At 45.1% G+C, this 21,038-nt stretch overlaps 1 protein-coding gene across 1 annotated transcript in view; it reads right to left on the bottom strand.

Moving 5' to 3' along the window:
• ADAMTS20 (ADAM metallopeptidase with thrombospondin type 1 motif 20) overlaps positions 1-21,038 on the bottom strand; it is a 3,636,702-nt gene that overhangs the window by 2,280,854 nt on the left and 1,334,810 nt on the right. The window lies entirely within an intron of this gene.

Below are 21,038 nucleotides of genomic sequence, written 5' to 3'. Positions count from 1 at the left end.
TAATCCAAACCTGTCCTACTTAACTCAAGATACAAATAAGCCTGGTCTGACAACTTACTATTAAAATTATGTGTTGGTATCAACAAAACAATGCAAAGGTATGCAACTATTAGCCTAACAAGAACATGGAGCAACCTACCACTGTACATACTTCAAAGTACTAGCCTAAGTGAACATAAAAAGTACAGAAAGTAGAGACTGTGGATATTCATGCTCCTTAAGACCAACCAATGCACTGAAACACTGCTTCGAGTTCCGATGGCAAGAAAAGACTGATGTCATGGATTCGGCTGGCTCCCTTTGTACCCAAGCATATGGAGGTCAGGGTAGGGTGTCTGCCAGCCTGAGGAGTAGGGAGATATTTACTCTGGTAGTCAAGTCGGCCAAGGGCTTCCACAGCAGGAAATCCCATAAGTCAGGACTGCAACAGTAAAACACAAAAAAGTAAAAGAAGTTATGTCTTACCATAACGGTCCATCTGTATTGTTAATCCTTGTTCAGTCATTACGTGTGGGTATCGGTTCCGACCTCGGAACCGAGCCGGCCATCTTCCAAGCTCGCGTCAGCTACAAGCTCTCGAACTAAAACTCACCCAGAATTCCCCTTTCCCTGTTACCTCAAATTGAGTTTGCAAGTCAAAAGAAGGTAGAGGCTACCTCTGGTCAAATTACCTAACAGAACCGGATGATGAGATCCACTAGAAGCCACAGGAGGGGGAAGGAGGGAGGTTCATAATGACTGAACGAGGATCAGCAATACAGATGGAACATTATGGTTAAGACATAACTTCTTTATCTGATATTGTTAATCCTCATTCATTCCTTACGTGTGGGGCAGAGTCCCCAGCTACCTTTATTCCTGGGGGGCTCTCATGGACGGACATTCCTGAGCACCATAGAACCAAAAGATGCTCTTCCCCCGGAGGCCAAATCCAATTTGTAATGACTGATGAAGGTATGAGGAGTAGCCAAGTTGCAGCCGCGCAAATGTCATGTAAAGAGGCTCTGGCATGGAAGGCAGCAGAAGTTGCCACCGACCTTGTAGAATGAGCCTTTATGGTAGTAGGTAATGGAATATTACGTTGTCTATAAATGAAGGTCACGCAGTCTTTTAACCATTTAGCCAATGTGACCTTAGCAACAGCACATCCTAATCTAGGTCCAGAATAGGCCAAAAATAACTGGTCTGATTTACGAAAAGCCTTAGTCCTGTTCAAGTAGAAGCGAATTTGCATGTGAATATCTAGGGTATATAGGCAATACTCTCCTCTGTTTGAATGATTGGGTAATAAAACTGGCAATTCAATAGTCTGATTAATGGACATTTCAGAGATCACTTTTGGCAGAAAGGTGCGATTAGTTCTCAATGACACTATCTCTATGAAAAATCAAATATGGTCTCTTGATGCATAAGGCTTGAAGCTCAGAGATACGTCTGGCAGACGTAATGGCGACCAAAAACAAGGTTTTCCATGACAAATATTTGAAGTTGCAAGAAAAAACTGGTTCAAAAGGTGACATTGTCAAAGCTTGTAGGACTAATGACAGGTCCCATGGTTGAGTAGGTTCTCTAAAAGGGGGTCTTAGATGATTCACACCTTTTATGAAGGTCTTGCATAACTTGTGTGACATAAAAGAAGAGTCTTGGACACCATCATGAAAATTAGATATTGCAGCCAAATGAACTCTAATGGTAGAGGCAGATAGACCGGACTGAAATAGGGTAGACAGATATTCCAGTATTATTGACACTGGTATTGAAAAAGGAATACTTGTTTTTCTTTCAGCCAAAAAGTACATTTTTCCACTTGCTGAGATATGTAAACTACAATCCACTCTGCTACAGGCCCCATGAACGCTCAGTGTCTCTCCAACCTAACACCACTCTTAAGTATTCAACTGCGGTACCACCTTTAACATTCTTGTAGGAAAAGCACAGTCCGGGTCTGAACTGTCTGCAAACAGCTACAGTTAACTTTGAACCTAACACCACTCTTAAGTATTCAACTGTGGTACCACCTTTAACATTCTTGTAGGAAAAGCACAGTCCGGGTCTGAACTGTCTGCAAACAGCTACAGTTAACTTTGAACCTAACACCACTCTTAAGTATTCAACTGCGGTACCACCTTTAACATTCTTGTAGGAAAAGCGCAGTCTGGGTCTGAACTGTCTGCAAACAGCTACAGTTAACTGAGTATGTGTCTATTTGTTTGAGCCAATATTCATTTTCCCCTGGAGAGCACTCTGCTTTGGCTTGTAAGCAGCCCCCCCCACCACACACACACACACACACACACACACACACACACACACACACACACACACATCTTCCACTTTCTCTTATTCCCTTCTGTTAGCAAATAGTATCCATAACTGATCAATACTGTGTGTTTTTTAATTTAAACTATGACCACAGTAGCCTACTGATACAAGGTTATCCTGTTTTTCCACCTGAGAAATTAAGAAATGACTTAGTTTCAGAGCAATCCTTGGTCAATTGTGACTGTTTCTTAACACATACTTGTCTTTGCTTTGGCTCATTAGCAGCAGTACAAAGAACTGCCTGCTCACACCCTTGTTCTCCCCTCCCCCTTCCCTGTTTATTACCTTAAGACAATCCCAAAGTTAATAAATATTACCTGTGGCAGGCACCATATTTAAAACTACAATCCACTCTGCTACAGGCCCCATGAAGGCTCAGTGTCTCTCCAGTAAGTGTTTTACAACTGTAAATGCCTATTTATGTTGAATTGTATAAGACATTTTACTACTGTATATGTTTATGTTGAATTGTGTTAGACATCTAATATGATTTATGCTTTATTATTGGATGTTAGTATGGCATGCTAGCATTTGTATGCACCAAGTTGTTTTTAGTATAATAGTATTGTATGGTCTATTTGCATAGCTGCACCTTATTCACGAATGTTATTCACGTAATTGTGTTGTGTGTAGACAGCTCATACTAGTGTCTAACTTATTTTTATATATTTGTGCTGTTACTTACTGGTGGATAGAATCACATTAGAGAACCACGACAGATTGCTGCTCGCTATATTTTTATCTGTGACTGCATAACTGTCTGGGTTTTTTTTTTCTAATGTTCTTCCAATTGGCTCACTATCTGCATATACTAAGTAGTTGGTTCAGGACATTGTCCTGCATGTGGTAGCTATTTGCTCAGTGTGTTTTTTATAATCTTTATAATATGCCTTTACCATCTCAAAAGTGCTTAATCCTCTCTGTACTCTTCTTTTCTAGACCTAACACCACTCTTAAGTATTCAACTGCGGTACCACCTTTAACATTCTTGTAGGAAAAGCGCAGTCCGGGTCTGAACTGTCTGCAAACAGCTACAGTTAACTTTGAGTATGTGTCTACCTGTTTGAGCCAATATTCATTTTCCCCTGGAGAGCACTCTGCTTTGGCTTGTAAGCAGCACCCCCCACCACACACACACACACACACACACACACACACACACACACACACACACACACACACACACACACACACACACACACACACACATCTTCCACTTTCTCTTATTCCCTAATGTTAGCAAATAGCATCCATAACTGATCAATACTGTGTGTTTGTTAATTTAAACTATGACCACAGTAGCCTACTGATACAAGGTTATCCTGTTTTTCCACCTGAGAAATTAAGAAATGACTTACAGTTTCAGAGCAGTCCTTGGTCAATTGTGATTGTTTCTTAACACATACTTGTCTTTGCTTTGTGATTGTTTCCAGCCCCCTCATACGAGCAACTGACAGGGTCTCTACCCACTTCGCTCCCCACCCTGCCCCCTATTCCCTCCCGCCCCCCCTCATACAAGCAACTGACAGGGTCTCTACCCGCTTCGCTCCCCACCCTGCCCCCTATTTCCTCCAGCCCCCAGTGGTCCCACCTTTATTGCACTCAAACCCCTCCCATCTTTCCAATAGCCAACCACAGCGCTAACCCAACACTACCTCCTCCATCTTCCCTTTACCATCACACCTCCTCAACTAACATATACAAGCTTACCTTTCCTATGCTCACTGCCTGCACTCTCCTTGCATATCTTACATCCTACCAAAGCTCCATCATTCCCCCACTCAACCACTACCACTGTACTACTATTCACACCACCACTCATGTCTCACCCACACTCAGCTCCCCTCCCACCAGCTCAAGAACCATCCCTATGCACCCCCCACATATTCTACCAATTATATTACACAAACATAAAGCATCCCTACAACTTAACATAGTAACCCTCCCACCATACCTATTACCCACAGAGCACAATCATAAAGTTTCCCTTATAAACAAACACATTCAAAAACTGAGAAAACTAATAATCTCATGCATATCAAAACTAGCCCTAAGTGGAGACATCCACCCCAACCCTGGCCCTACCATCTCCAACCCCAATCCTCATAATCAGACTAGAAACCACAACTTATCCCATATTACAGCCAACAGAAACTCAAGTGACTTCCTTCTACTAAGCCTAAATATTAGAAGTATATCTAACAAAGTCCATGAACTCCATGCCACCATAGACTTGTACTCCCCAGATATAGTCATCCTGACAGAAACCTGGCTAAAAACCTCACATTACCAGTGAGCAAATACTCCCTACAGGTTACGACATACTAAGAGTAGACCGGCTAAACAAAAAAGGAGGTGGTGTAGCTATAATATTTAAACAACATCTAAACATCCATATCTTAAAATCACCAGCTCCACAAATAGGCAATGAAGAAATAATATATGCCAACCTCAAAAGTAACCAAAACAAAACCATCAACATAATTGGATGCTACTTCCCACCTGGCCAAAACATCCCTCCACTAGAAAACCTCCTCAGCTGGTCTACCCACCATCTCCCCCAAGAAACTATCATCTTAGGTGATTTCAATATTGACCGGCAATCCTGTTCTGGCAACAACCCAACCCATCATGTACACCTTCATGGCTTCACCCAACTAGTCCAGTCACCAACCAGGATAAATAAAAACTCCAGCAAGCACACTACCCTGGATTGGATACTAGTCAGTAACAGCCCCCAGTCATATATAACAGGCTGCTTATCAGATAGCCTCAGTGATCACTCCCCAACATTCCTACTCAAAAAATACCTATACCAAGCTAAACCTGTCATCTACCATCAAATACGTAAAAAACTAAACTTTAACCCACTCACATTCGTCTCATCCCTCAAAGAATGTAACTGGCATCCTCTAAAGTACCTCAGTCTAGATGACGCAGTTGAATTTTTTAATACTACCTTCCTGAACATCCTTAATTACCATGCCCCCATAAGATTTTCCAGAACCAAAGCACAACCCTCCCCATGGCTACAGAAAACCACTAAGTCAGAAATAAGCCTGGGAGCACTGGCGCAAAACCAAAACCCCCTCAGCTAGACAGAAATTCCTAGAACTACACAATAGAGTCATTAGAGAGGGCCGAATGCTCCAACAGCTTCTGCACCACACGATCCACATCGACATCCGAAAGTTTGGAGGAAGAACGGGTCGAAGGAACCGAAGACGGAGCCGACCTCAATATGGCCGAAGGAGGGAGCTCCATCACCGGTTCCAAGACTCGAGGCTCAGGAACCGACACCAGTTGAACACTCGGCCCCGAAGTCTGTGGAACCGGTGATCTAACCTTTGAAGAAGAGCTCGGAGCCGATGACTTGGGCTCCGACGTCTTCGATTCCTTAGAGGACTTCGATGCCTGGTCAGAAGCATCCAAAGCCTCTTGGAAAGCTGGTTTCAAAAGACCCCTGTCCATTAGTTTCCTGCGCCTATCTGTCATGACCCTCCCACTGAAAGAGTGACAAATGGAGCAATCCTCTTGTAAGTGGAGAGGGCCAAGGCAGTAGACACAGGAACTATGGTTGTCAGTGACCGACATTTTTTGGCCACACTGACAACGCTTGAAACCAGACTTTGCCTTCTCAGACATTGTAGGTAATAAACAACTCCAGAAACAAACACACAGTCAAATCCGGGAAAAATAGTCACAATCAGGTAAATGTCAAATCCGGTATAAATTTGTCTCAATATGGTAGTATATGGAAGGGTGTAGGCCCCGATACAAAAATACCGATAAAAAGGTTAACGGTACCAAAGAATTACGGAACCACAACACAATCACACTAGGTAATACTGACAATATCAAGTTAAATAGAATTCTCAATAAAATACAACAAAAAGTTATATCTTAGCTTAGAAAACCCTCGAGCTAGCTCCCAACGATGCAAATGCAGCAGCGGCAAACTAGATCTGAGGTAAAGGCAGAGGGGGATTGTGGGTATTAGATTGTCTCGAGCTTCTTCTCGATGCAGAGCTTGCAAGAGGCCGGCACGGAGCCGAGGATCGGCTCCGAACCCATGTGTAAGAACAAACGGCGAGATTGAACACTATCACATAGAGTCAAAAAGCTAATAAAACAGGACAAATTCCAATACTACCAGTCTGCTCTAGACTCCTCACAACACAGCCCCAAACAATTCTGTTCCTCCATAAACTCCATCCTCCACCCAGGTAAAGTCAGTACCCCTCCTCCTAACATCCCTCACTCCTCAGAAAATATTGCTACCTCATTCAACACACACTTCACTCAAACCATACTATCACTAGCTAAACACAACCCCCCTCCCCTCCAACCCACACCTTCAACTAGTAATCTCCCCACTGCCTTCTCTTTCTCCTGTACCTACCTCCAACATAAAAAACTCTTAACTAAACTTAAACCCACCAAATTAGCAGCAGACAACCTCCCAAGTGAATACCTACAAATCGCAGCTGATGCTCTGGCCTACCCAGTATCCATCTTGATTAACCGATCTCTGTCAGAAAGTTACGTTCCCACACTGTGGAAAGTATCACATATAATTCCCCTCCACAAAGGCGGACCCTCTGCAGAACTAACCAATTACCGCCCCATAGCTATTCTCTCTCCACTCTCCAAAATACTAGAGAGATGAATACACTCTCAGGTCTCAGACTACCTACTTACTAACAACCTCCTTTACAGTACTCAGCATGGTTTCCGACCAAACCATAGCACCACCACTGCCTTACTCTCCTTTACTAACACTATCCTTCAGCATAAAAATAATGGCTATCTCTCCTCTGCTACTTTCCTAGACCTATCTAAAGCATTTGACATGGTCCCACACAAACAACTTATCTCTGTCCTCAATAACCTATCCTTCTCACAATCAGTAACCAACTGGTTTCAGAGTTACCTGTCTGACCACCAACAATCCGTTGTATGGCAGAATGACATATCTCCCCAACTACCTGTCTCCATAGGGGTTCCCCAAGGATCCATCCTTGGACCCCTACTCTTCTCTGTTTACACCAATAAACTAGCCTCTGCCACCAAACATGGCACACTCATACAATACGCAGATGATTCGACCATCATCTGCTCAGCCCAGTCCCTACCCAAACTGCAAAAACTCACACAGGAAGCCTTTTCCTCTGTTGAAACATGGTTATCCGATGCCCAATTAATACTCAACCCAAACAAAACTAAACTACTCATCTTCCAACCCACTAAACATACTCAAAACAACTCTCACTTTAACATCACAGCAAAAGACAACACCACTATATACCCAACTGAACACACCAAATTGCTAGGAGTGGAAATAGACAATAAACTAAAATTTGACATTCACATATCCATGACCATAAAAAAAGTCCACAAAAAGCTAGGAGCGTTATACAGAAATAAGCAACTTCTCACTAAAGCAGCAAAGATTTAAATAGCAAATCCCCACCTTATCTCCACCCTACAGTATGCCTCTCCAATATATACCAACCTAAGGCAATGCAATCTAAACAAGCTAGAGACCTGCTACAACAAAATCGCCAAATTTGCCACAGGGGCATCCTACCATAGTCACCACTGTCTCTCACTTGCTGAACTGGGCTGGCTTGAACTCCCTTACCTCCTTCAATGGTATCAACTCTCACTCGCCCACAAACTAGTAAACCATCCACTAAATGTCCCATCCCTCCAGAATCTACTCCAACCCTATCGCACCACCAGACCACTAAGATCCAGCAACAAAAATCACTTGCAGATCACTAAAGCCAATAACTCTGCTGGTGAAGCACTATTCTCTTGCGCCATAGCCAAATTATGGAACTCACTCCCACCCACAATTACCTCCGTACCATCATGCAGCCACTTCAAAACTTTTCTAAAAGCGCACCTAAAAACATGCTGGCTATGCCCTTGAAACTCCCACTCTAATATCATCCACCCCATCCAACCACTACCTTTTTCTCCACTCGACTTACTGCCTTGATTATAGCAAGCTCAGATGCTCATAAGCCTAGTACTTATTATACAGCAGGAACTTCTCATTGTAACATTTGTTAATGTCTGTTATGTACTTCACAGATAAAGATTCTAGTTGTCTACTGATGTACTATGTTCTTCATCTGTAAATATGTTGTAAGTAATTGCTATGTTAAATTGTTAATCGCTATGTAATCCAATGTAACTACTATCTGTTTATTTTACTGTGGAGCTTTTCTCCCCGGGCCTCCACTGAAAATGGACCTATGTCCAGTCGGACACTCCCGGTCAACAAATTTAAATAAATAAATAAATAAATAAATAAAAATGTAATTCTGGTGGAAGACTTATGAGATGTAATAAGAATGTCACGTAGTGGCAAAGAGATCATTCAGCCTGGCTATCAAAGGAATTGGAGGAGCCAAACTGTGAGCTTCAGGCTGTTCAAGCTAGGGTGAATCAGGTTCTGCAGATGGGAGATCAACCCTGGGACTGGATAGAGAATCCAAGGTTGATCTAGCAGGTGAGGCCAAAGGAAGGGAAACCAAATCTGACAAAGCCAATATGGTGCTATGAGGATTACTTTGCTCTTCAACCAGTGGGATTTCTTCAGAAACTGCAGAATGAGGGGGAGAGGTGGAAATGAATAAAGCAGACCAGAGGGCCAATCATGGACTAGAGCGTCCCTGGGTGACTGTCCCAGAGGGGAAATTGGGGTGAAATAGTTGCTGCATTTGTAGTTGGTCGGGGATGCAAAGATGTCGTAGCAAGGAAGACTCCAGCGGTTAAGATCTCCGCCGCTATGAAAGGATTCAGGGACCACTCGTGAGGTTGTAGAATACACCTGCTGAGTCTGTATGCTATCACGCTGGAACTCCCAGGAATGTGCGCTGCTAGAAGAAAGTGGTTGGTAGCCATCGCCCATTGCCATATCCTCATGGCCTCTTGACAGAGTGGGTAAGATTTGGCTCCACCTTGTTTGTTGATGTACCAGACCACCGCCATGTTGTCTGATTGTATCGCAATAGTCCCAGACAGCAGTAGGAGATGGAATGCTTGCAATGCCAGAAGCACCGCCCTCAGCTCTAGAATATCTATATGCAGATGGGCCTCCATTTCGGACCAAATACCTTGGACTGTCTGTCCCTGAAATAGCCCCCCCCCACCCCCACCCCATCAGGGAGGCGCCTGTGGTCATTGTAGCCTTGGGCTGTTGGGGGGAGAAGTGGCGAGACCATTGTGACGGATTGTGCTCCATCCACCAATTTAGATCTTGCTTGCACCTGTGAGTTACCCGAATCTTGGCTGAAAGAGGGTACTGAAAGGGATACCATTGTGTGAGCAGTAGTCACTGTAGTAGCATCATGTGAAACCTGGCCAGGGGGACAATCGTAATGGAGGATGCCATGGAACCCAACAAATGGAGAACAGAATAAGCTGTGGATTTCTCCCTTCAAAGGATTGGAATCAGTTGCTGTTTTATCCTTAGAATTCTGTGCTCTGGATTGGATGCTCTGCAATTCTTTCTATTCAAGATGATCCCTATGAATTCTGTGAAATGAGATGGGGTGAGATTGGATTTTTGCCAGTTTATGGTTATGCCTAGTCTTTCTGCAGTGAGGAAAGAGTATGCCAGGGCTTCTTCCAATAGATGTCTGGTGGGGGCGGAGATGAGCCAGTTGTCTAGGTATGGAAACACCTGGAATCCTTGTAGTCACAAGTGAGCTGTGATGACTGCCATGCACTTTGTGAACACTCTGAGGGCTGTAGAGAGTCTGAAGGGCAGTACTCTGAACTGGTAATGACTGGCTCCTGCACAGAAGTGAAGGAATCTTCTTGATGGTCTGTCCACTTTTATGTGGTAGTACGCATCTTGAAGATCTATCCAGCACATCCAATCATCTTTTTCCAAAAGCGGAAGGATAGACTGTATTGTAACCATCCAAAATTTCTGCACTTTTACAAACTTGTTCAATACACTCAGATCCAAAATTGGTCTCCAGTCCCCGGTTTTCTTTGGCACCAAATATAGTCTTGAGTAGAATCCGGATCCTATCTGGTCTGGAGGGACTATTTGGATGAATCTTTTTCTTAGCAGCTTTGAAATAACGCTGCTTCTTCCCTTTGACTGGGTGGAACGTCAGGCAAGCTTGTTGAGGGAGTGTGAAAAAGACTGAAGGGGATATGATAATCTCTGGTTATTATCCTTTGTACCCAAGAATTGGTGGTAATGGTTAGCCAGGCAGAAGGGTACAAAGAGAAACGACCCCCAACCACTTCCAGAGGAAAGCAGTTGGGCCGCTCTTCAGGAGCACTGGTAGGATTGGCCAGGGAAAGAATCCCTGGAACCCTGGTTACTCGGACCCCCTCTGCCCCAAAAGGGGCATCTTCCCTGAGAGTTTCCCCCTCTGCCACTAGGGGAGAACTCAGCCAGTGTGTCACGGAAAGAACCTTGAGACTTTTTGTGCCATATCTTATCACTCTTCTGGTTTCTGGAGAAAGCCCGTTGAGGGGAAGAATAACGGTCACCCACAGCAGAAAGGATCTAAACGTCCTGTTCACTTCAGGCCAGTGTGCTTTTAACCTTGGGCCTGAACGACGAAGAGGCTTCGCTGGGAGCGTTGAGAAAGGAAGCCTTGAAGGGTTCAGCAAAATTACACAAGTGCATCCAGGCATGTCTCAAAACAATGCCTGAACCCGCCACTCTAGCTGCTCCTTTTGATGCGTGAGATATCAGATGCATGGAGGAGTTAGATATCAATTCGATGGTAGATAGCTGAGAGGCCACTTTGTCAAGGACCTCATCAGAGACAGCCTCCAGCCAAAGTTTCAGAGAACTCAGAAATTAAGTCTCTTTGAAGCCTGGTAAAATGTGCCATATAGTTCAGGGACCTGACTGCAAAGGTCGCTGATGCAAAAGTATGCTTCCCTATTCTGTCCATAGCCCGGGACTCTGTTAGGCAGATGGACAGTCTGGCTTTCTTTTTCCGCCTAGTCCTTTGTAGTTGCGGCCGCCACCACCAAAGCATCTACAGGAAAACCTTTGGACCAATGGGGATCACTAGCTGAAGGGGACAAAATTTTATCTGGCCTCCGGGGAATGGCCTCAACAGTGTCAGGAGCCTTCCACGCACGCTGCACGACGAGCTGGACAAGTTCTTCGGCAGGTGCAGTAACCCAGGAGGTAGGGGCCCGGGCATGAAAGGCCTGCAGGAACACAGAATCTTCAGAGGTCAGGGTGGAGGGCTGCCAGTCATCCCTCTGTTTAAGGATTTCAAGGATATCACCAAAGGATACCTCAGAGAGTGAACAAGGGGACCCTTCCCCATCATCAAAGTCTGTGTCTTCAGTAAGGGACTCCTCTGTGGAGTCCATGTGGTTCCTCTTGCACAAGCTCTTTTGATAATCTACCTCAGAGGGATAAGCTGGGGAAGACAGCTCAAAAGGGGTCTCCTGTGGGAGTATGTCCTGAAGCCCTTGAGCCTGGTGTCTGCTAGGAGTGGCTTGTGTACATTGCTTTCCAGAGGAGGCAGGGAGAGTGATAGCACAGGATCGCCAACTGATGCCAGACCTTCTCCATAAGCTGGAAGGCCGGTCCACCTGAAAAGGTATGGGGACCAAGGGCAGGGGTCACTCCTCGCATAAGTGTCTCAGTCTGCCAACTTTGGAGTCCCTGGATGGCTGTGAAAAGCCAAAATATGTACGCCACAGCTGACATCCTGGGCTGTGACAAGACTCTCCTGCCACAAAGGCAACTGCGGCTCCGTAGTGAGGTCCATAAAAGGAACTGTAGCGGGGGAAGACTGTACTATATCAAGGGGCTTCAAAGGCAATGAAGTAGGAGAATAAGTAGGGGTCTTTGGTAAAGGGTGATCACCTCCTGAGGAAGGATAGGTCCTGGGGGGGGACGGAATACCTCTGGCCAAAAGCACTTGATCCACAAGATGCAACACATCGTGTTCAGAGAGGCTTTTAGCGGATTTCACGGACATGGCTGAGGGAGAGTCAAGTCAATCCAAGGACGGAGCAAACCAAACTCGGTGCCCACCACGGAGGTGGTCTGCACTGAGAACAATGGAGCTGTAATGGACTGAACTACCGGTGTCTGCACCAAGGAAATCATCAGTGCCAAAGGCGTAGTCTGCACGAATGATGAGGTCGGTACTGAAGCGGTTGTCGGTGCTAAGGTCTGAGCTGAAAACATCGGTGACAAAAGCTGAATGGTCGGTACCGAGAGGGTAGTCAATGCCGGGTAAGTTGTCGGAGCCGAAAAGGAAATGAGTGTCAAAACATCCATCGACATCATAACAGTCTGCATCGACTGGACAGTCGGTGCTAGTAAAGGAGACTGAACCGAGGAGTGCCTCGGTACCGACGCGGTATGGGCCACACTAGTCAGTGCTGAGGTCGCAGATGGCACCAAAAGCGCTGGAGCCGAAGAAGTCAAATCCGAACTGGAAAGCTTAGCTTTCTTGGGTCTTGGTTCCTGAGGGTCCCCAGCTGGGGACAAAGGAAGAGACTTGGCCTTTTTATGTTCATCACTCTTTTTCTTATGGGATCTTGGAAGGGTTGAAGCCTCAGACCCAGAAATAGCCTCTGAAAAGGGAGATTTAAGTATCCCCTTCAATATTAGTTTATTTTTTTCTCTCAAGTAATGTCCTGTTAGAGAAATTCTTACAAATCCCGCAAGGCGGGCAACTGTTAAATGAGGCACACCCAAGCAATAGACACACAGGGAATGTGCATCTGAAGTAGGTAATTTTTGGCCACAATCTAAACATCTTTTAAACCCTGGTCTACCTTTTTTATCTGTCATGTTACGTAAGGAAAGAAAGAAAAAACATAAAAATACCAGCAATGGTACAAGAAATACCCGAAGGTAAGAAGGAAAAGGGGTTTACCAATGATGGTAAAAAAGGAATTACCTTATGGTAAAAGGAGAGGAAAGGAGTTGAAAAAGATTTGAAAAAGGGTAGTCGCTAAATGCAATAAGGTAAGAGATAACTATCTAATAACTTTTTTGTGAAAAAAAAGCTGTCTTAGAACTTAGTATGAAGAAAAATATTGTACTCAGCTCAAGAGAACTAGCTTGACACGACCGAATGGCGATGCGGCAAACGAAATCTGAGGTAACAGGGATAGGGGAATTCTGGGTAAGAGTTTTAGCTTGAGAGTTTGTAGCTGACGCGAGCTTGGAAGATGGCCGGCTCGGTTCCGAGGTCGGAACCGATACCCACACGTAAGGAATGAACGAGGATTAACACTATCAGATGTTATGTTCTTACCATAACGTTCCATCTGTGTTGTTGATCTTCATTCGTTCATTACTGATGGGTATAAGTTGCGTCCTCGGAATTGAGTAGGCTGTTATAACAAGCTCGTGCCAGCCAAAAAACTCACCAGTTAAGTTTACCCATAATGCCCCTCTCTCTATCACCTCAGAATGAGTTTGCCCATAAGAAAAAGGATAGAAAGTAGAAGCTTTATCTGAGCAAATACCTTATCATAAAGTAGGACCAAATCCAAACCTCCAGGAGTCTTTCAGAGGGGGTTGGCGGGAGGGATGAAATGAATGAATGAAGTTCAACAACACAAATGTAACGTTATGGTAAGAACGTAACTTCTTTATCTGATGTTGTTAATCTTCATTCATTCCTTACTGATGGGAACGAGTCCCTAACTACTTTATTTCCTGAGAGGCCCTATGGAAGGATATTCCTGAGTACCATTGAACCAAAGGAGGTTCTCCCCCTGGAGACCAAATCCAATTTGTAATGAGTGATAAAGGCATGAGGAGTGGCTCGTTGCTGCTGTACAAATGTCATCCATGGAAGCTCTTGAATGGAAGACAACAGATGTTGCGACTGATCTGGTTGAATGCGCTTTACCTTGTAAGGTAAAAGAGCTTTGTTTTGTTGGTAAATAAAGCCAATGCAATCTCTTAACCATTTAGATAGAATCACTTTGGAAACGGGTCTTCCCAATTTTGGTCCTAAGAATGATTGAAGGACTGCTGAGCTGAAACTTTGCCCTGAGAGAGTATCACCCAGAGTTGAGACCTTAGTCTTTCTAATCTGTGAAGTGGGAGGGAGATGAGACAAGACTGAGTACTGAAAGTTGCCCCTATGAATTCCAGAGTTTGAGAAGGAGTCAACTTGCATTTCTCTTCGTTTATTGAGACTCCTAAGTATTTTGCTAGTTTTAGGGTGTAACGTAAGGCTGTAACCAGTAGATGCTTGGTGGGGGCGGTAAGGAGCCAATCCATGCATTTGGTGAACACTCTGGGGGCTGTAGAAAGACCAGAGGGCAGAGCTCCGAATTGGTTGTGATTGGCTCCCAGCTGGAAGCGGAGGAATCTTCTGGAGCGTTTGTCCATTTTTATGTGGTAATACGCGTCCTGAAGATCTATCAAGCACATCCAATTGTCTTTTTCCAGGAAAGGAAGGACAGACTGAACCATGACCATCTAGAATTTTGTCTGTCTGACAGATTTGTTTAGGATGCTGAGGTCCAAGATTGGCCTCCAGTCCCCTGTCTTTTTTGGCACTAAAAAGAACCTTGAGTAAAAAACGGATTCTATCTGGTCTGGTGGAACTGTTTGGATGACTCTTTTTTTGAAGCAGCTTTCGGATTTCTTGTGCTGCTATGTCCCTCTGACTGGGTGGAACATCAGAGATTCGCCTTTGCTGCTTCAGGTGAAGGTCGAAAGGAATGTGGTAACCTCTGGTAAATATCGTCTGCACCCAAGAATCTGTGGTTATAGATTGCCAGGCAAGATGGTGCAGAGAAAACCGTCCCCTGACTGTTTCCAGAGGTAAGCAATCGGGCCACTCTTCAGGACAGCTGATAAGGCTGTCCAGAAAAAGAATCTCTGGATCCCTGATTATGCAGACAGCCTTTGCGTCTGTGGAGGCTTCTTCCAGATGAGTTTCCCTATCTGCCCCAGGAGGTAAACTTGCCACGTGTCGTGGAAAAGACTGCAGGATTACTTGTACCACATCTTTCTACTCCTCTGATTCCTGGAGTAATATCGTTGGGGGGGGAGGGGTGGAAAAATGTATGCCCATAGCAAACAGGGTCTTGCCATCCTTTTCACACCTGGCCAATGTGTCTCACTTTTGGGCCACAAGAGCAAGAAGTTTCCAATGGAGCATCGAGAAAGGAAGACTTAAAAGGGTCTGCAAAATCACATAGGAGCATCCAGACGTGGTGCATCATGACAATGCCTGCACTCGCTGCTCTAGCTGCCCCATTGGTTGTATGAGAGATTAACCACATGGACAAGTTAGATAAAGATTCCAGGGTGGCAAGGTGTGTGGCAACTTTGTTGCGTACCTCATCAGAGACTGCTCTTGCTAGGTTTCCCGAGAGTCTGGAGTCTGATAAAGTGTGCCAAGAAATTCAAGGACCAGATAGCAAAGGTCGATGAAGAAAAGACCCGCTTTCCTAACCTGTCAATTGCCTGAGACTCCCTGTTTGGGAGATGGACAGTATGGCTCTGCTCAGCGAGCTCTTTCTTAGTGGCCACCACCACCACCATAGTGTCTACTGGCAGACCTTTGGACTAATGTGGACTGTCCTCCGGTGGAAAAAGAATTTTGTCTGGTCTCCAGGGGGATAGGTTCAACAGTGTCAGGATTCCTCCACGCACACTGCACAATGAGCTGTACCAGGTCATCTGCAGGCAGGATCACTCAATCAGTAGATGGTAAAGCAAGGAAAGCCTGCAAGAATACAGACTCCTCAGAGGAAGGGTTGGTGGGCTTCCAGTCTCCCCGCTGCTTTAAAATTTCCAGTATGTCTCCAAATGAGATATCCTCAGGGGGCGACTGTGAGGACCCTTCCACTTCATTGTAGTCTGTATCTTCGGTAAGGGATTCCTCGGAGAATCCACGCACTTCCTCTTACACTACCTCTTACGTGGTACCTCCTCAGTGGGGGCATCTGAGGAGGACTCTGAAAAGTGGGTACCCTGTGGAAGGGTATCTTGAGGCTCCTGTGCTCGATGTCCTAGAGTAGTGGACTGTGTCAGCTGCAGCTCAAAGGATAAGTAAATATGAGTCTCCAGCACTGAAGGGACCAGCTGTGAGCCGGAAGAGGCAAGTGTCTCTCCATCACTTGGAAAGCGGGCCTAGCTGAAGAGGGGTGGGAGCCAGGAACCTAGAAGGACAACCTCAGGACCAGGGTTACACCTCACAGACGCCGTACTAGGGGTCATGGTACCAACAGCCTAGTCTTGATCTTGAGGGTGGCTTATCTCCGAGCGAGTCGAAGTCCACAGGGTAGGCTCCCGAACCATGGTAAGATCTGCCAATGGAACCCAAGAAGCCTGTATGGGGTAGGTGTCGGTGTTGAGGGCTCAGATACCTCCAATGAGGTTGAAGGAGGAATATATGTCAGAGTCTGTGGAGAAAATCTCTTGGCTCTGGGTGGGAGGCAGGATTTAGTAGGAGTTGGAAAGCCTCTGGCCGCCAACAGCTGATCCACAAGTCTCATGACATCCAACTCCGAAAGCCTCCTGGAGGAGCAGGTGGATATCCCCGACGCAGAATCAGGGAGTTCCAAAAATATGCTGTACTACTGTCCAAAAAAGGGATCTGCCATCGGGGAATAGCGGGTCCAAGGCAATATTTCATCTTTCAGCACCGTGCTCAAAGGACCAGCAAGATGTGTGTGTGTGTGGGGGGGTCAGTGGCTGGAGTTGGAAGAACTATTTTTGGTGCTGAAAGGGGTGTCTGTACGGTTGCCATGGGGGAAGAAGTTCTGTGTGGTTCCGTACTCGCAAGAGGTACCATGGTGATAGCTTGTGGTGTAGTGGAAGGTTGAATCATTGGTATCAAGGCCAGCACCATAGTTGTTGGTTGAGAGCTTGGTATCGAGGACAGCACCATAGAAGGGGTTGAAGGCCCCGGTGCCAAGATTCCTACAGACAATTTAGAAATTTTTGTCTTCAGTTCAGAAGATTTAACCGATTTTGGAGATGAGGGAACAGAATGGCATCTCTTCTTGTGCTCTTTTTTAGGAGGGGATGAACCCTCAGTCTTAGAAATAGCCTCCAAGAAATAAGTTTTTAGAAGACCCTTCAGAATCAGTTTATTTTTCCTTTCCCTCAGGGTACAGGAGCTAAAGGTCTTACAAATGTCGCAAGGAGGTTCAACTTTCAAATGAGGAACCCCGAGACAATAAACACAAGATAAGTGACTGAGTTCAGAATTTTTCTACCGCACTTATTGCACTGTTTGAAGCCTGTCGTTCCTTTTTTGTCTGCCATGATTAAATATACAGAAAGCATCTTTCCACAGTATACACAAATACAATCAACAGATTATACACAACCACAGTTAAAGAAGAGAAAATGTTTTATTTTTTATTTTTTTAACCAACAATGAATAGGAAAAGGGGAAAGAGGGGGATACCAATAATGGTATTGGGAATTACCTCAGAGGAAAGGGAGGCCTGTACCAGCAATGGTATGAAGAATACCACAAACTTTGTGAAGAAAGTAAAAAAGTAAAGAAAGAGACTTCAGAGTGTAAGCAAACTTTAAACGACTATTATATAAAAAGTTTTACAAGTAAACAACAAGGGACTTTTAAGAAACAGAACATTTTTAAATGACTTAGCTGGACAGCTGGCTTGACATGTCTTGATAGTATATGCAGCAAACGAGATCTGAGGTGGTAGAGGAGCACTATGGGTAAGCTTAGCTCGAGAGTTTTTTTGGCTGGTGCAAGCTTGTTATAATGGCTGACTCGGTTCCAGGGATGGAACCGATAGCCATCAGTAAGGAATGAATGAACATTAACATCAGATGAACATCTTTAGTTTTAAGAAATCAGATGTTATTTGTGTTTCACTGTTGCAGTCATCACACTTGGGTTATCCTGCCAGGGTTATCCCTCAGTCGGCCCGAATACCAGAGGCTTAGTATTTCTGTGTCGGTTGCTGTCACTCCAAGACTGACGTCAGGTCATCAGTGGTATAAAATCAGGCAGCCGACGCCATTACATCAGTCTTTCTTGCCGAGGAGCCCGAAGCAGAAGCAGTTCGCATGAGTGCCAGTTGGCTGCTACCTGAGTTTTCATTTCCGAACTGAAGTTATCTTCTAAAGCTAAGTACCCCATTGGGGATCCTTTTTTTCTTGCTCTAACCGATGTCAGAAAAAGTTAACAATTGTCTCGCCTGTGGAAAGCAAATACCACACAGAGACTTCCATTCTTACTGCGTCACCTGTTTAGGCCTGGATCATCCCTCGCTGTCGCTTTTGTGCTTTGCTCAACGCCAGAACTATAAATGGCCGGGCCCTTATTGTAGCTAAATATTTTCGCTCTCAGTCCTCGTATTCCGATATGGCTTTGGTAAGCCATCCAACTATCGAGCTTCTGAAAAACTGTACGGATAAAGACAGAGACAGACCACCCAGGTCCAAAACTGCAGATGACGCTTCCGTTAAGCTAGTTCGTCAGTTCTCTGGTCCTCAGTGAGGTACTTTTGCAGCCCCTGATGCCCGCTTCTGTGGATTCACAGGCCGCTACTGAGATCCGTTCGGAGTCCGGTATGCAATGAGACTCTTCTTCAACTAAGGATCCTGTGGATGTCTCTACCTTGGATGGGTCCAGAGCCGCTGAGCAGGCACCAGCTTCCGAGGAAGTTCTTCGCACTACTGATACTCGGCACAAACTGACGACTTCTTTTGCATCTTCAGTTCTTTCTAAAAGCCGAGTTTCTAAGGCCCAGGGTATGAACTATGCCTAAAAAAAATGACAACCCAAGCTCAGGCACCTGCTTCCATGCCTCAAATCTCAAATGCTTAAAATGGTGGAAGACCTTATTATGCTTATTAGGGGAAGCCAGGCTACCCCTTCCAAAAGAAAAAGAGACTTGTCCCCAGTAGTTTTATCTGAACAGGAGTCTGATGACTCTGAGGTTTCTGAATATGAAGACATGCAACCCCTCTCTGCTTATGAGGGTTCTGATGCAGAGGAATCCATTCCTTCTGCCTCTCCTCCAGAGGATTTTTCATTTGGTGAAACCCTACATACTTTAAGGGAGCATTTCCAATGGGAATCTCAGAACTATCCTCAGTCAAAAAAAGAGACTCAGGGAATTCTTAGATTTACCACAGCACAGAACTTTAGCCATTCCTCCTGTCCTGGATGTTGTGGATGATGTTTTTATGGAATCCAGTTTGACTCCTGACACCCTTCCTCCTGCTCCCAGGAAACCTGACAGGTACTACAGAGTCCTGACTCTCAAATTCCTTTTCAAAAATCCTACTGCTGACCCAGAGGTCATCTCCCAAGGACCAAAAGGAATTAAAGCAACCTCAGCTAAGAATCCCACCCCCTCAGACAGGGATTCCCGAGCTTCAGACAGATGGGGTAAAAAAGTTTACACCTCTGCAACTTTTGCTATTACAGCACTAAATTGTCAGTTCCACGTGCTGAAATATCAGCAGCATACCATGGAACTCCTCAAACAAAAAAATATCTTCCTTTCCTGCTTATGCAGAAAATAAAGAATTACAAGAGCTTATGCATTCTGCAAGCCAAGTTACTAAGCACATCTGCAATGTGGCTTTGATGCTCTAGAAGCATCTTGCATGGCAGTTGACACTGGTTCTGTCCTTAGAAGGCATGCTTGGCTTAAGGAACAGACCTTGCCAGACCATGCCAAATCAAAATTATTAGACGCACCATTGAACAAAGACAATTTGTTTGGCACCAAGGCAGAAGAGGTCTTAAAAAAGATGGAAGAAAAAGCTAAATCTATGTAGGCAGTTAAAGACTTTTTACAGGTCCAGCCTCCGAGGTTCAGTAGGCATTGCCCCTCCAAGCACTGGTCCTTTCCGGCCCCCTCCAGGCCAGCTCAGCCCAGACCCAGGGGAAGCAGTCCCAGAGAATGCAGAGATCTAAGCAATGGAGTTCCTCCACTTCAAAAACAAGGAGTGCTAAGCCACCCCCTTATGGTAAGAACTCACAATGACATTACACCTCCACCCCTTACCTCTGCCCACCTGCTTGTGCCCCTAGGAGGAAAACTCTCCTTCCATGCAAACAACTAGGCCTCTATTACCAACGACCGATGGATCCTCAACACAGTGTCCCAGGGATACTAATTTTATTTCCACACTCTGCCAACCCCAAAAGGGTTCACAGATCTTCCTCCAAACCAGTGGGCAGAGGCCAAAAAGCAAGTCCTTTCCCTGCTCTCCAAGACGGCAAATACAGCATGTTCCCGCAGACCAGCCAAGGTTTCTATTCCAGACTCTTCCTGGTACCCAGAAAAGAGGGCACATGGTGCCCAATCCTCGATCTATCCATTCTAAACACCTTTCTGGTGATACCAAAATTTAAAATGCTTACCCTCCAGCAGCTTCTACCTGTGCTCTCCAAGGATGCTTGGTTAGCCACCCTAGACATAAAAGAGGCCTACCTACACATCCCAATCAGGGAATCTTGCAGGAAATATCTATGTTTCAGGGCAGGATCTATGCACTTTCAATTCTCTGCGCTTCCCTTTGACTTATCCACTACTCCCAGAGTTTTCACAAAATGCCTGGCTCCAGCCATTGCTTTTTGCAGACAAAGAAATATTCAAATTTACCCCTACTTAGATGATTGCCTGATTCAGGCAGACAGTCAGAAAAAGCTGTTACAGCACCTGACCTTTGTAAAGGACCTACTGACCTCCCTGGGGTATACTATCAACGAAAA

The sequence above is a fragment of the Protopterus annectens genome, chromosome 11.part0 (assembly GCF_019279795.1).
Source record: "Protopterus annectens isolate FY-2018-M chromosome 11.part0, PAN1.0, whole genome shotgun sequence".
In the NCBI taxonomy this organism is placed as follows: Eukaryota; Metazoa; Chordata; order Ceratodontiformes; family Protopteridae; genus Protopterus; species Protopterus annectens.
The sequence above is the reverse complement of the archived record's forward strand: the minus strand, read 5'-3'. Positions and strand labels throughout refer to the sequence as shown.